The 14,368-nt window shown below is 32.8% G+C and overlaps 1 long non-coding RNA gene across 2 annotated transcripts in view; it reads right to left on the reverse strand.

Moving 5' to 3' along the window:
• Positions 1 to 14,368, reverse strand: part of LOC103883165 — a 120,803-nt gene that overhangs the window by 23,281 nt on the left and 83,154 nt on the right. The window contains exon 10 of one of the 2 annotated variants that reach the window (XR_004183169.1): positions 7,639 to 9,682. The exons of the other annotated variant lie outside the window; for it this stretch is intronic. This is a non-coding gene — a long non-coding RNA (uncharacterized LOC103883165). Of the gene's footprint in view, positions 1 to 7,638; positions 9,683 to 14,368 lie in introns of those variants that run through there. 2 annotated transcript variants of the gene reach the window in all.

A 14,368-nucleotide genomic window follows, 5' to 3' on the forward strand; every position in this document is an offset into this window, starting at 1 on the left:
GTGCCTTTACTTAGCAAAAGTGCAATTAATATGTGTATTGTCATTTGCGATTACCCTGTTTCAAGTTTAATCAGCTTCTTGAACCTATAGGCTTGTGTCTTGTGTCAAATTTGGGAAGTTTTCTGGCATTATTTTTCCAAATTCTCCAAGTTCATGCTTGCTTTCTTTTCTTTTTGAGGATTCCAGTGATGGTAATGTTGGATCTTTCGATATTGTTCCACAAATTCCAGGGGCTCTGTTTATTCATTTTATTTTTATTCTATTTGTCCCTGTTATTCAGATGGATGAATTTTGTTTTTCTGTCAAATTTGCTGCTTGTAGCCTTTGTCATCTACACTCTACTATTAAGTCCACCCAACAACTTTTTAAAAATTTGTTATTGTATATTTCAGTTTAAAAAATTCAACTCGGCTTTTTCTTATAACCTCTATTCTTTAGTTGAGATTTTCTATTTTGTTTTATATGCTTCAAGAGAATTTGAAATGGATTCTTGAAGCAGTTTTATGATGGCTTCTGTAAAATCTTTGTCAGGTAATTCTAAAATGTGATTTCTGTCAGTGTTTTTAGAAGTTGACTATCTTTTCTCATTCAAGTTTTGAATTTTCTTAATTCTTTTTATGAAGGGTAATTCTTGAATATATGCTGGACATTTTGTCTATTGTGTTAGGAGACTCTGGTTTCTGTTTATATCTTTTATTTGGGTAGACAGTCACCTTGTTTTGGTTTATCATGTGAATGAGCCTTCCCTCATAGGCTATAGTTCCAGCAGCAATTTAATTTACAGAGCCTTTATGGTATTATTTAGATCTGTTTTATTTCTCTTGTGCAGTTCTCACTGGTCCCTGCTAATGTTGACTAAAGTGTATGTGTGGGAAGGGAGGATGAATTTCCCCAGCCCTGGTTTCCAGGTGTCTCTCTGAGAGGAAGTGGTATGGTGGGATCCCTCTTACCAGTGTACCCTGATTACCCAAGCATCTCTGGGGAGAACGGGAGAGTTGCAAGTCATAAAGAACAAGGAGGCTTCCCAGGCCAAGTCTCTAGATATGACTGATTCTCCTTTACTGTTTCTACCACCCAGCTGTACATCTTTGGATGGGAGAGGAGGGTTGTATTAGTCTGTTTTCATGCTGCTGATAAAGACATACCCGAGACTGGTCAATTTACAAAAGAAAGATTTGTTAGACTTACACACAGTTCTACATGGCTGGGCAGGCCTCACAATCATGGTGGAAGGTGAAAGGCAAGGAGGAGCAAGTCACGTCTTACATACATGGTGGCAGGCAAAGAGAGAGAGAGAGAGCTTGTGCAGGGAAAATCCTTTTTTTAAGAAACCATCAGATCTTCTGAGACTTATTCACTGTCATGAGAACAGTATGGGAGAAACTGCCTCCATGATTCAATTATCACCCACCGGGTCCCTCCCACAATACATGGGAATTATGGGAGTACAGTTCAAGATGAGATCTGGTAGGGGACACAACCAAACCATATCAAGGATCTTGGGCCCATGGGGAAAAAGAGGCTTCCCTGGACCAGGCTGCTTGTTATGACTGTTTCATTTTTGGCAGTTCTGTTTTCTTGCCTCCACGCCACTGTCTGTGGCAGGGTATGAGGGTCTCAGGGACAAAGAGGCATCTGGGTTGGGACACTTGTTATGACTGAGTCCCCCTTGCTAGTGCTACTTTCCTGCCTGAGTATCCCTAAGTAGAAAAGAACTTTCTCAGGCCTAGTGAGGACAGGAAATATTTCTCTTGACTGCTTATTTCTGGTGGTACATTTAATTAATTTCTCTTGATAGTGTTGTTAGGTTCTCCTGATATCATCAGAGAGACTCCCATTTGGTCCATGGGAGGAATGAGACTATCTGACTTGCCTCTTGTTCATCAAGTAGGGATCAAGAACAGTCAGGTCTGGGTGGTCTTCCTGTGTTGGGTGGTGGTATGCAAGATATCCTACTGTTGTTCCTCCAGTCCTGGGATCCCAAACCAGATTCTCTTCTTCTTACCACATTTCAGAGTTCTCCTTTCGTTATCTCTTCATCATTTCTAAGATTTACAGTTGTGCTTAGCAGAGAGAAAAAGAGCAACATGGGTCTATGTCATCTTTTCTACACTAGAAGTCTCAAATACATTTTTAAAAGGTAATTTTGTAGAGAAAATACAAACTATTCTTTTGTTTCTAGAATGTGCTGGCCTGATTTAATTATATTTCTTTAAATGGCTAACATTTTAACATTTCTTTAAATGGCTAGCAATATGTTGAGGTCTAATCATAATTCTTTATTTTCAGTCTGATCACTTTCCCTACACTATAGGTTTTAGACACAGCACTAAATGCCATTTACCCAGCAAAGATAGGTAGGCTTTACTTTGATTCCTTCTATCATTTGTTTTTGCTTCCTTCTCTTCTCTTTTGGATGATTATTTTTAAGGTTTAGCAAATAGTAGCTGTGAATATCAACTGTCAAGAGAGAACTCTAGAAGGACACTGCTGTTAACTGGATATCTTAGTCATGTTCACATGAAGTTGCTAAGGCTTGCTTCAGAACATGAAGAACAATGGTATATAAGAAAACTCATTATGGCAAAATCTAATCTGTTTACTTACTTGGCATGAAACTTATCCCTGGTTGAAAATATATCTAAAGAAGCCTATTGTATTTTTGCCTTGTTATGGAGACTATCAAGATTATATATTTCATCTACATATGTATATACGATTATATAAATATATTTCTTTAGGATATAGTATTACATGATACTATATTATAATGTTATTATAATACCATGTTACAATAGTATTATAGTAAGTGATCATCCAAAAGTGAAGAAGGAAGGAAAAACAAATAATATAAAGAACCAAAGTAGAACCTACCTGCAATACTATATTATAATGTTATTATAATATAATACCACATGATAATGTTATTATAATACCATATTATAATGTTGTTTTCATATAAGATTTAGTGTTAAGAGAATACTAAATCATATTATAATACTAAATTCTAGCGTTATTATAATAGTACATCATAATGTTATTATAATAGTATTTTAATATAATACTATATTATTTTGCTAACAATACTATATCATAAAGTTTTAATAATATAACACTGTATTATACTGTTTTTTATTATCTAATTCTACATTATCATGTTTTTGTAATATAATATTATCTTATACAATTGTAACAGTGGTTAAAACTCAGGTTCAATGTCAGGCAACACTGGTTTGTTCCAAAATTTATTGTCAGCCTTAGACAATTTGATTAATTTTCAATTTGAAATACCTAACAATGTATTTCATAGCCTTGTTTCTGTATTCTAGTAGATAATGCATAGAAAATGTTTAACACAGTGCCCTGAACATAGTAAATATTTAATAAACATCAGTTTCATTATTTAAATGTCATCATTCTTTCCCTAAGGCTCTTCATTTTAAAAATGACAACAGTAAAAGCAGAGAATGAGAGCATTTGATATAAGTTTCTTGAAAATATTTTTAATAAAAAATGTCCACTTCTGGTTTGTTTAGAAATTTTTATCTTTTGTGTCTTTCTTTCTCCCAACATGATTAAATAATGACCTAAAATATTTCATTTAATTAAAAGTTTATTTTTGTTTGTTTTTAATTAATAAAAGTTTTACCAGAAACGATCTGCATTAATCAACATTATAGCCAAAATCTAATTATATCACCCTGTCAAATCAAAATGATTCATAACTTATTTCTAAGGTTCTATTGATTAACTTACATATCAAGTAAAAATTATGACTATTTGCTTCTAGGTTTTTCTTCAATTAGGTGTGTATTATATAAATGTTAATATAATTTCTATTAAATGAGAAAGTGAGATGTTTGAAAAAATAGGACAATAATTTTATTTTGAGAGATGACATTGACTTCATTGTTCCCTTTGGCCAAATCTACATTGTACAGTGTAATATCAATTAAACAAATATATATTTACCAATCATCAATGATAGTCTTCATTGATTTGGCATTTGAGGAGGGTCCATGCAGTAACACGGTTGTGGTTTCTACCTCAAATGGTCTAGTTGTTAATATGATGAATTCTGAACAGTTGACAATTTAAAATTCTCTGAAATTTCATTATGTGATTTGTTTCTAGAAAATAAATGAACTAGTAAAAGATAAATGATTTCTGCAATTACACTGAAAAGTGAAGATAAACATGATTATTAGTTTATTTGTTTACAGTGGGGGGTCTTAAGTACTATCAGATTTGTGGTTGGGGAATGTGGTCTGCGATTTGGCTAGGTAATGATGAGACTAAATGACAATAGAGAGGCCTATTACAGCACATTCCCATGTTAATCTGTGAAGAAAATATATAGTAACTTCTCTGTAGTCTACTAAGTATTTTAGAAAGTGAGTTGTTTATACACTTTTGATACTGTAAACTGGTAAGTGCCCAAATGACTTACGAAATTTTCTATGCTCTTTGGTCAGTAATTTATTTATTATACTCTGAGTCTAACTGAAATACATGAAAAACTATCTAAAGTTAAAATAATGCATCTAAATAAGTCATACATGTTGTAGAATCTATTTTGGGGGAGTGTCATTTGAATATTACCTATAGAATTTAAACTTATTGAGTATGACCTCATAGGATGCAGGCAGCATTATGAATATTTTCCCAGTAATTGTATTTTACTTTTATAGATGATCCATCATGTTATTCAGTGATAAAAGGGAAAAAAAATTAGCTAACAGATATTGGAAATCAATCGTATAGACATACATGCATAGTTTTGATTTAAATTGTATGGACAATTCGCATCATTTGCCAATATACTTGTTCATAGCTCCAGTGATACAGGTTCATTAGGGACTTGAAGTTCTTATGTTAAAAAGTTGCCTCTCTAGGCCGGGCGCGGTGGCTCAAGCCTGTAATCCCAGCACTTTGGGAGACCGAGACGGGTGGATCACGAGGTCAGAAGATCGAGACCATCCTGGCGAACACGGTGAAACCCCGTCTCTACTAAAAAATACAAAAAACTAGCCGGGCGAGATGGCGGGCGCCTGTAGCCCCAGTTACTTGGGAGGCTGAGGCAGGAGAATGGCGTAAACCCGGGAGGCGGAGCTTGCAGTGAGCTGAGATCCGGCCACTGCACTCCAGCCCGGGCGACAGAGCGAGACTCCGTCTCAAAAAAAAAAATAAAATAAAAAAATAAAAAGTTGCCTCTCTTTTCAATCAGATCAAATATAATTGTGTGTTCAGGTATATAGATGCATAGACATGTCATTTTCCTTAATCTTTTTATTCCTGATAAATAATCTCCACAATTCTCTCTATAATATTTACTTCGACAAAAGCAGACGATATCCTCTCATGCTTATACTACTAAAATTTATAACCTGAACAGAACCTTTTCCTCTGAGTTTACCTTTATTAACTGTAAAAATGGTCACTGTGTCTTTAGGTCAGTAAGTGCATTTTCTTTTGGTTGTGCCAAGTTTTAGATTACTAATTCAATTTCATCGATTCCTCCCATGAATCTAGGTCCCATCTGGGAATGCCAAACAAAGCCAAAACTGGTATTAGAGTTCTAGCATGCAAGTGGATAAATCCTTCCTTAGGAAACCAATGGGTCAGTTTCAATGGAGGAGAACTGTGCCCAAATGGATAGGATAATTACCCAAATTTATCTGAAGCCAGTAGAGGTAGCAAAGTGGTGGAAAATAATGTCTTACAAAAGATATTTAAAAATGGTAAAAAGAAAAGAAGCTATATCTCTCATTAGCCCAAAGGGTGAGAGTGGGGTCCAAAATAGAAGTGAAAATTAGAGATTACAAATCAAGAACACATGGAAATAGAACAAAGCATGAATGATGGAATAATATTCAAGGATTTTTTTCTTATAAAGGCTGAGTCATCCCAAAGTTCCTATTAATGGATGCTGGTATTAGAGTGTTTGTGTAGATCAGAGATCTATACAGATCAGGAGAATTATTGTTAAGGCTATTTAAACATTATGCATAAATATATCAATATATATTGCAAGAAAGCTTAACACCAAGTTGGGTTACAATACTAATATAAGAAAGTGCTAAAAATGGGAGTATGGCTGCCTCAGTTTTGGTCCAGTTCTCAAGAGTATAGCTGCAATTATATATCCTAGTTGGAATTATATATGCTACATATATATGCATATATAGTATATATATGCTATATGCTCCAATTATATATGCTAATCATATATATAAGGCAGAATCATCAAAACAGAACATGGTCAAAACCCAATTTTGTAATGCTTAGCTGTCAACCCCAAAGAGGGTACAGAGTGAGAGACAGAAGATAATTATTTGAAGATAATTCTGGAGAGCTATTGGGTTGCTGGTACTGTTACTGTGTCCTGTGTCTCAATGGGAAAAATTAAATACCTTACTCTATACTCAAGTCTAGAAAAAGAAGCCTCAGGAATGCCACTGGGATAATGTATTTGGGTTTCTTGGAGCATGGTGTATGGGATGAACTTGTTCTGAATCATGTCTGAAAAATCTTAAGTATGTGTGACTGTGACTTCTTGACTCCTCTGAAGATGAGGTCTTGTTATGGAGGGGTTTTAGATCCTGCCCAAGAGTACTGCCTGGAGAGGAAAGACTAGAAAAGAAATAATATAAAATATAAAATAATATATATTATATATATATATAATAAAAATAATATAAAAATATATCTTAGGATCCAGAAGGATCAGAAAGAGATGATTTGCACACACTAAAGAAAGTTCAAGTGAGAGATCACCAATGATTGGGTGGAGAGCTACGTTTCAAGCACACCCAAGAAAAAGGATCCATTTGAGAAAATGTAAGTTTAAACATCTGCCAAACCAGGTGAGTACAATTTGCCAGATCACCTTTAGAGTAGCAGTCAACTTCTGTTCTGAAGAAGCCCAAGAGAATATAAATAGGGGAGAAGGAGTAGAAACTATAGGTAGAAACAGGGAGAAACTGGCATCATACATTCCTTTCCCATTCATCTGAATAAAGATGAATTTTGGTGGTGATAGCTGTAGGTATGGCGTTACATATTTTAAGTAATTACAATGTACTTCAGGTTAATTCTGTTGAAAATAGAAACTTTGCTCCAATATAATTCCCTTTCTCTCTGTTTTTAGTACTATTACTCTCTATTTTTTTTTTTTTTTTTAGACGGAGTCTTACTCTGTCGCCCAGGCTGGAGTACACTGGCGCCATCTCCGCTCACTGCAAGTTCCGCCTCTCGGGGTTCACGCCAATCTCCTTCCTCAGCCTCCCGAGTAGTTGGGACTACAGGCGCCTGTAACCACGCCCGGCTAATTTTTTTTTTTTTTTTTTTTTCATTTTTAGTAGAGACGGGGTTTCACTGTGTTAGCCAGGGTGGTCTTGATCTCCTGACCTCGTGATCTGCCCACCTCGGCCTCCCAAAGTGCTGGGATTACAGGCATAGTACTATTACTCTTAAACACACATATACGTGTGTGTGTATGTATGTTGATAAGGCTCTGTTAATTAATACTTATTTGTTTCTTTCTCTGTTATTCAACCAGATAATTCTCACTGATCTTCGAGTTTACCGATTGTCATTTTTCTACCATTTAAATATGCTTTTAAATTTCTTTAGTGAATTTTCTATTTTGATTATTATATTTTTCAACTCTGAATTTCTCATTTTGTTTTTTAGTTTTTATGCATTTACTGAGATTCTTATTTTTGAGCCACTGTCTTCATACTGTCGTATAATCTTTGAATACATTCAGAATAGCTACTTTGAAATATTTCTGCTAAACTAACATCTGGGCCCACTTGGAATCAGTTTCTATTGCCTGCTTTTCATTTCTTCTAAGTATAGGTCTCAGTTTACTATTTCTTTCCATGTTTCATCATGTTTTGTTGAAAAATAAAAATTTATATAATGCATTTTATCTATTTTCCTCATGGTATATAGCCACTTATGTATTTAATTATGTTTCATTCCTTTTTATTTTACTTTGCTTGACTGCTTACTGGTTGCTCTTATGACTGCATAAATAAGCGATCAGCTAATTATTTGAACAAATATCGTTAAACATCTCAAGTCTATATGACTTTTCATCCTCTGTCATTGGATTTGTTTGGGGGTTTGTGAGCACTTTCCAAGTATGACCGTTTTATATACCACCTTTGATTTTCACTTTCTGTGGGCCTGTTATGGATCTCTTTTTTGACTAATTTCTTAGCTATGGATGTAGGAAGCACTTATTTATCTCTTGTATGGCTCTCTCACATATAACTACCCCATAAAATCTGACTGGTCTTCCACTCCCATAACCAGTTCCGTAAACTCAGGCTAGCAAAGCTCTGAATTTTTCCCATTTGTTTTCTACTGAGGTTTCTATTTTCACCAACAAACTACTTTCATGTATTTCCACAATCTGCCTCAAATCAAATCCATTTATCCTGGCAGCATGACTATTTCTAATAGTCAACATTGCCCTGGGAACAGTGCAGACCTAGAGGGAATGGGAGAAATTCTAACAAAAAAGACTACGATGTCCTGCTATTCATAGCAGCTTTTCATGATAAATGGTTTTAAATTTGATGTTTGTTTTTGGGTAATTTTCATAGCACTGACATGGTTATTTCTAACAATTTTGCCAAGATTTCCACTTTTTGGGAGGAAGAGTATTTGCTAATTTCTTCAGGCAGTCATAACAGTTAGCCTAGCAGTTCTGCAAGGTTTATTTAACATTGGAAAATGAGTTATTTATTTTTTCACCATTAAAAATTTGCAATAAAAATGTGATAATATGACCATCTATATAGATGTAACTTTAATGTAGATAAATTTTAAAACATGTTCACTAATTTAAGGTCTTAAACTAGAATGAGCAAGAAACTTCCTTAAACTAAAACAATACATGGCATGGGGGAAATAACAATAGCAATAATTACACTTATTTCAAAACATTGAACACACTCATTTTAAAGACAATAAAAAATGGTGCCAACTATCACTATTTCTATTAAACATTAATTTTTTTACCTTTTTGTTTCACATTGCCATGTATTCATTAGATACCAAATATGTTCATATTAGAACACTCACTTTTATTCAGTATGTTCATACTATCAGGTTTGAGTGCTTAATTTGGGGATATTTTATTGAAGTTAGGTATTAAATTATTTAAGGTAAATATTAAACTCAACTTTGCTTGTAATGTAAGGTTTATGATATCTTTATAGTATTTGGAGAGAGTGGAAATCTTGATTTAATCTTCTTACATTATTGCAACTGTGACACATAAATACTCCTACAGTTTATATTGCAATAAATATAAAAATCACTCAAAGGCATATTCACCACGTACTAAACAGATAGTTTTAGTTTATTATACTCCTTATAAAATTATGAAACACTGTATTTTTACCAATAATCACTCATCTCCAAAATACTAAGCTCATTACTGTGGTAGAAGCACCTAATCATTGTCAAGATTGATGAGAAATGTTCGGTAATGTTTTTGTTTCCCCATTCTTTATCACGTCTGTTGAAGACATACCTCAAACTATCATTTTCTTGTTCCATCATAGGATGCTGTTCGTCATATCACATTTTTGCCATACTTTTTTGTTCAGGCTGACAGTTTACATAATTTTTCTCAATCTTATCATGATGGGTATAGACGAAACTGAAAAAGTATATGTGTTCCTGAGACATTAATAAAACATATTTATATCAAAACTCATACTTTTCTTACTGAACTATGTTATCAACAAATATTCTAATAATGAAAATAATTTTATTTGAAGCTAAAATGTTTCCTTTGTAGTTTCACTATTTTGTATCAGGAGAATTTGACCACTACTGAAAGACATTTGTCTTTCTTCATTTCAAAATAAAGCATCCTTCACAAGAATATGATTATCTTATTTTAATATGTAGTTATTCTCACATGAATATCCCCTATTCTCGTCTGCAGTCATCTGGACTTTATTACCTATTCACAAATAACTCTTCCCTATTTCATTATCATAATTATATCTTTTAAATTTCTCTCAAATCCATTTTCTTCCCATTTCTTCTCATATTAAAATATTATTTTTGTTATATATCTTTATTCAGGAACATATAGTCACCTTTTTTGGACTGGTGCAATAGCCTGTTAACTGATTTCCAGCCTCTAGTCACGTTAAGTTCTCAATTTAATATGAGTATTATAAGGAATTTTTAAAGCATGCAAAGCACATTGACATTTCTCTGCATGTCCAATGCACGAAACAAGACAAAAAAATAGTAGGTTAGATAAGGAATAAAACTGTCATTATTTAAAGATGAATTGATATTATGTGGAGAAAATCCCAAGAAATTCAAGTTTATGTACACTAAACTACATAAGAATTGAAAACTAAATTCAGAAATTTCAAAAACTGTTAAAAACACAGGAAAATATAAATAGTAATTTCATGAAATTTACACAGAAACCTGCAATTTTTTCCCTAAAATCGAGAAGGAAGGAACAGCTTATGGTATGTTTTACACGTTCAAAACACAAAGACGTATCAAATATACTGCAGGCCACTATAGACCTATTTTGAGTCTATAGAAATACAACTACAAATTCTTTAACAAGATATTAACAGAATGATTTCAGAGACACATATAAAAGAATACAGCATGACAGAGTGGGATTTACTTCGAATATACAACGATGGTTTTCATTTAGAAAACAATCAATTTGCTTCGCAAGGCTAACAGAATAATGGAAAACTGTCAGGTGGTAATTTCAAAAACTGTAGAAAACCACTTGATAAAATTCAACAATCATTCAAGATAAAAACTAACAAAGGTAACCTATAAAAATCTTACAGCTACAAAAAATTAGCCAGGTGTGGTGGTAGGCGCCTGTAGTCCCAGCTACACTGGAGCCTGAGGCAGGAGAACGGTGTGAACTTGGGAGGCAGAGCTTGCAGTGAGCCGTGATCGCCACTGCACTCTGGCCCTCTGGCCTGGGCAACAGAGCGAGACTCGGTCTCAAAAAAAAAAAAAAAAAAAAAAAATCTGGTAGCTAGCTTCACTTTTAATAGCAACATATTGAAGTTTGATCATGATGTGAAGGTGCTTGTTTTTATTATTCTCATTCGCTATTATATAGAGGGAGGGGGACAGCTATTATAATGTAGCACAAAAGAAAAGTTTAGCAAGGTGAAAAGATACAAGTTTACTTTACAAAAGGTTTTGATTTTGTATATGCTAGAAACAACTTTAAAATAAGACATTCATAAAATAGTGAAAAAATGGCACAAAATACTTAGGAATCCGTTTAACTAAAGACAAACAAGAGTTTCTGATTAGTCTTTAAAAAGGAGGCAATCAGGTAAGAACCTATCTTAGTAACTGAACAGAATGAGAGGAAGGTTTTCCCTAAGCAGTTTCCAGCTTAAGTTGTCCTTAGTGATTTTGGGGTCCCAAGATACTTTCCGTTCACACATTTCACTGACTGTCCAACCAATACTATTTGGCAAAACAAAGACAACAATTAGTTATCTCAGCAAATGTTTTGCATTTGTATATCTATGAATTGATATACAAAGTCTGTATACACATACAGACACACAGACAAACACAAATATATACATGAGAGAGAGGGCAACAAGAATGTATTAATAGAACTTTCACTACTAGATATTAAGGCTTATTAAGTAATTAAAACAAATCAGTATTGGCAAAAGAATAGATGATCAACAGACTGTTGGGACTGAATGAAATCCATACATACACAGTAACATTATTTGTGACAAGGGCAAAAGACATGAATTTATAGATTTAAAAAGCTAAGCAAATTAAAAAAGGGATAAATGTGTAAATGATTTATATTAATAAATCAGAAGCAAACTAGAAGGCTATTAATATCAGATGAAGTAGACTTCAGAGAAAGGAATATTACTAGGGATAAAAAGGCATTGGATAAGGATGAAAAGGTAAATTTTAAAGATGATATAAAAATTTAATGACTATGCATCTAAAAATAAAACTTCAAAATACATGGTGCAAAAACTGGCAGAACGAAATGAAGAAATAGAAAAACCTACAACTATTTTTTTGATATTTCAGCTATTCTTTCACCGCAATAAATAGAACAATTATGCAGAAAATCAGCAATAATATTGAAGATCTGAAGAACACTATTAGTCAACTTGCCCTAATTAACATTTATGAAACATTTTACTCCACAATTGTAGAAAAAGATTTTCTTCCAAGATCACATGGAACATTCGTTAAGATCAACCATTTTCTAGACAATATAACTAACTCTAAAACATATTTTAAAAATAAAATTATAGAAAGTATTTTCTGTGAACATATTGCAATTCAACCAGAATTCATTAACAAAAACAACACACTTAGAAATAACCCAAGAGTCAAAGAATATGTCACAGGGGAAGTTAAAAAATATGGAATGAAGGAAAACCTCAACATTTCAAAATTGTTTGTTTCAGCTAAATTAGTGTTTAGAAAGAAATTATAGCATTAAATTCAGATTTTAGAAAAGAAGAAACATCACAGGTTAAGTCAATAATCTAAGTTTCTACTCAGAGAACTTAGACAAAGAAGGACAAATTATATCCTGAGCACATAGAAGGAAAGAAAAAAAACACAGATATTAATGAAATTAAGCTAATTACACAAACACTTCCAGAAACAGAAGAGACTGGACTATTTCTCAATACGCTTTTTTTGCAGCTACTATTATGATACCAAAAGCACAGTCATTATAAATAATTAGAACTGCAATCCAATATTGATGGTAAATAAAGAAGCAAACTTTCTTACTGAGATATTAATAAATTTATCAAGCAATATATAAAAGATAGCCTATGATGACCAAATAGGACTTATTATTGGAATAGAAAGCATTTGGCACTAGAAATGCAATCAATCTAATTCCCCATAAGAACAAAGAAGAAAATCCATATGACAACCTCCATAGAGAATTAGAGAAATTATTTGAAAAAATTCTAGATCTGTTTTAGATTAAAACTCTCAGCAGCTCGTCTAGAAGGGAACGTTCCTAACCTAATAATGGGAAACCCATTAAAAACAAACAATAATTCCTCTAGCTAACATCAGAGCTGATGGTGAAAAATTAAATGCTTTTCCCTTAATCTTGGGAAAGACACAAGGGTGTCTACTCTCACAAATCCTATTGAACATTATACTGGAGGTCTTAATCAATACAATGAAGCAAAAAAAAATAAAAGCATAAACACTTAAAAAATAAAATCATTATTCACTCAGAAGATATGGTTGTATATGTAAAAAATCCCAAGAAATCCATCAGCACTGGAACATAAAAATGAGTTTTGCAAGATTACAGGATATAAGCTCAGTAAAGAAAAGTTAATTGCATTTCTATGTATTATCGATGAAGTAGAAATTGAAAAGCATTACCATTTAATGATACTAAATCTCATGAAATATTTAGGCATAAATCTGGCAAAATAAGAACAGGATCTCTAAAACTAAACTGTAAATCACATGAAAGAAAAGAGAACACTAAAAATTGGGAAATAGTATATTTTATGAATTGGAATACTGAATATTAATGTTAGTTTAAATTCAGTGCAATTGTGTTGAGATTCAGCGCACCTCCAATCAAAATCCTAGCATGTTTTTGTGCATAAGTCAACAATCTAATTCTAAAATTTACATGGAGAGAAAAATAAACTAGAAACTAGACTAGCTATACAGTTTTGAAAAAGAACAAAATTTGTTCTGATTAAAAAATTAAAGCCATTCTACAAAGCTTCAACAATAAAATGTTGTTGTTTTGCTGAAAATATGACTACATTTCAATATAACATAATAGTTAATCAAGAAATACACCCATTCTTTCATGATCAATTGCTTTTAGACAAAATAACAATGTCAATTGATTCAAGCAGAAATGATCTTTTGGAAAACATGTTAGAATTATTGAATACATACACGCAAAAAGAATAAAAACAAAACCCAAAACCTCAGCTATTTATTTTTTACTTTATGCAAAAAAACAATTCAAAATAGATCATAAAGCTAATTGTAGGTATAAAATCTCTGCAGGAAAACAAAAAAGGAAAATTTTAAACCTCACCTCAGACGAAGATTTTTTTAATCTACTACCTATAGAGTATGATCCATAAAAGAAAAACAAAGGTGATAAATTGGTCTTCATCAAAATAAAGATCTCTGCCTTTTGAAAAAGATTGCTAAGAGGATTGAAAGACAGAATATAGATTGGAATAAACTATTTACAAATAACCCAGCTCGGAAAGGACAAATAAGGCATTTTAAAATTATGGACAAAACATTTGTATAGACACTTCACAAGAAAAGA

The sequence above is a fragment of the Papio anubis genome, chromosome 4 (assembly GCF_008728515.1).
Source record: "Papio anubis isolate 15944 chromosome 4, Panubis1.0, whole genome shotgun sequence".
Classification (NCBI taxonomy): domain Eukaryota; kingdom Metazoa; phylum Chordata; class Mammalia; order Primates; family Cercopithecidae; genus Papio; species Papio anubis.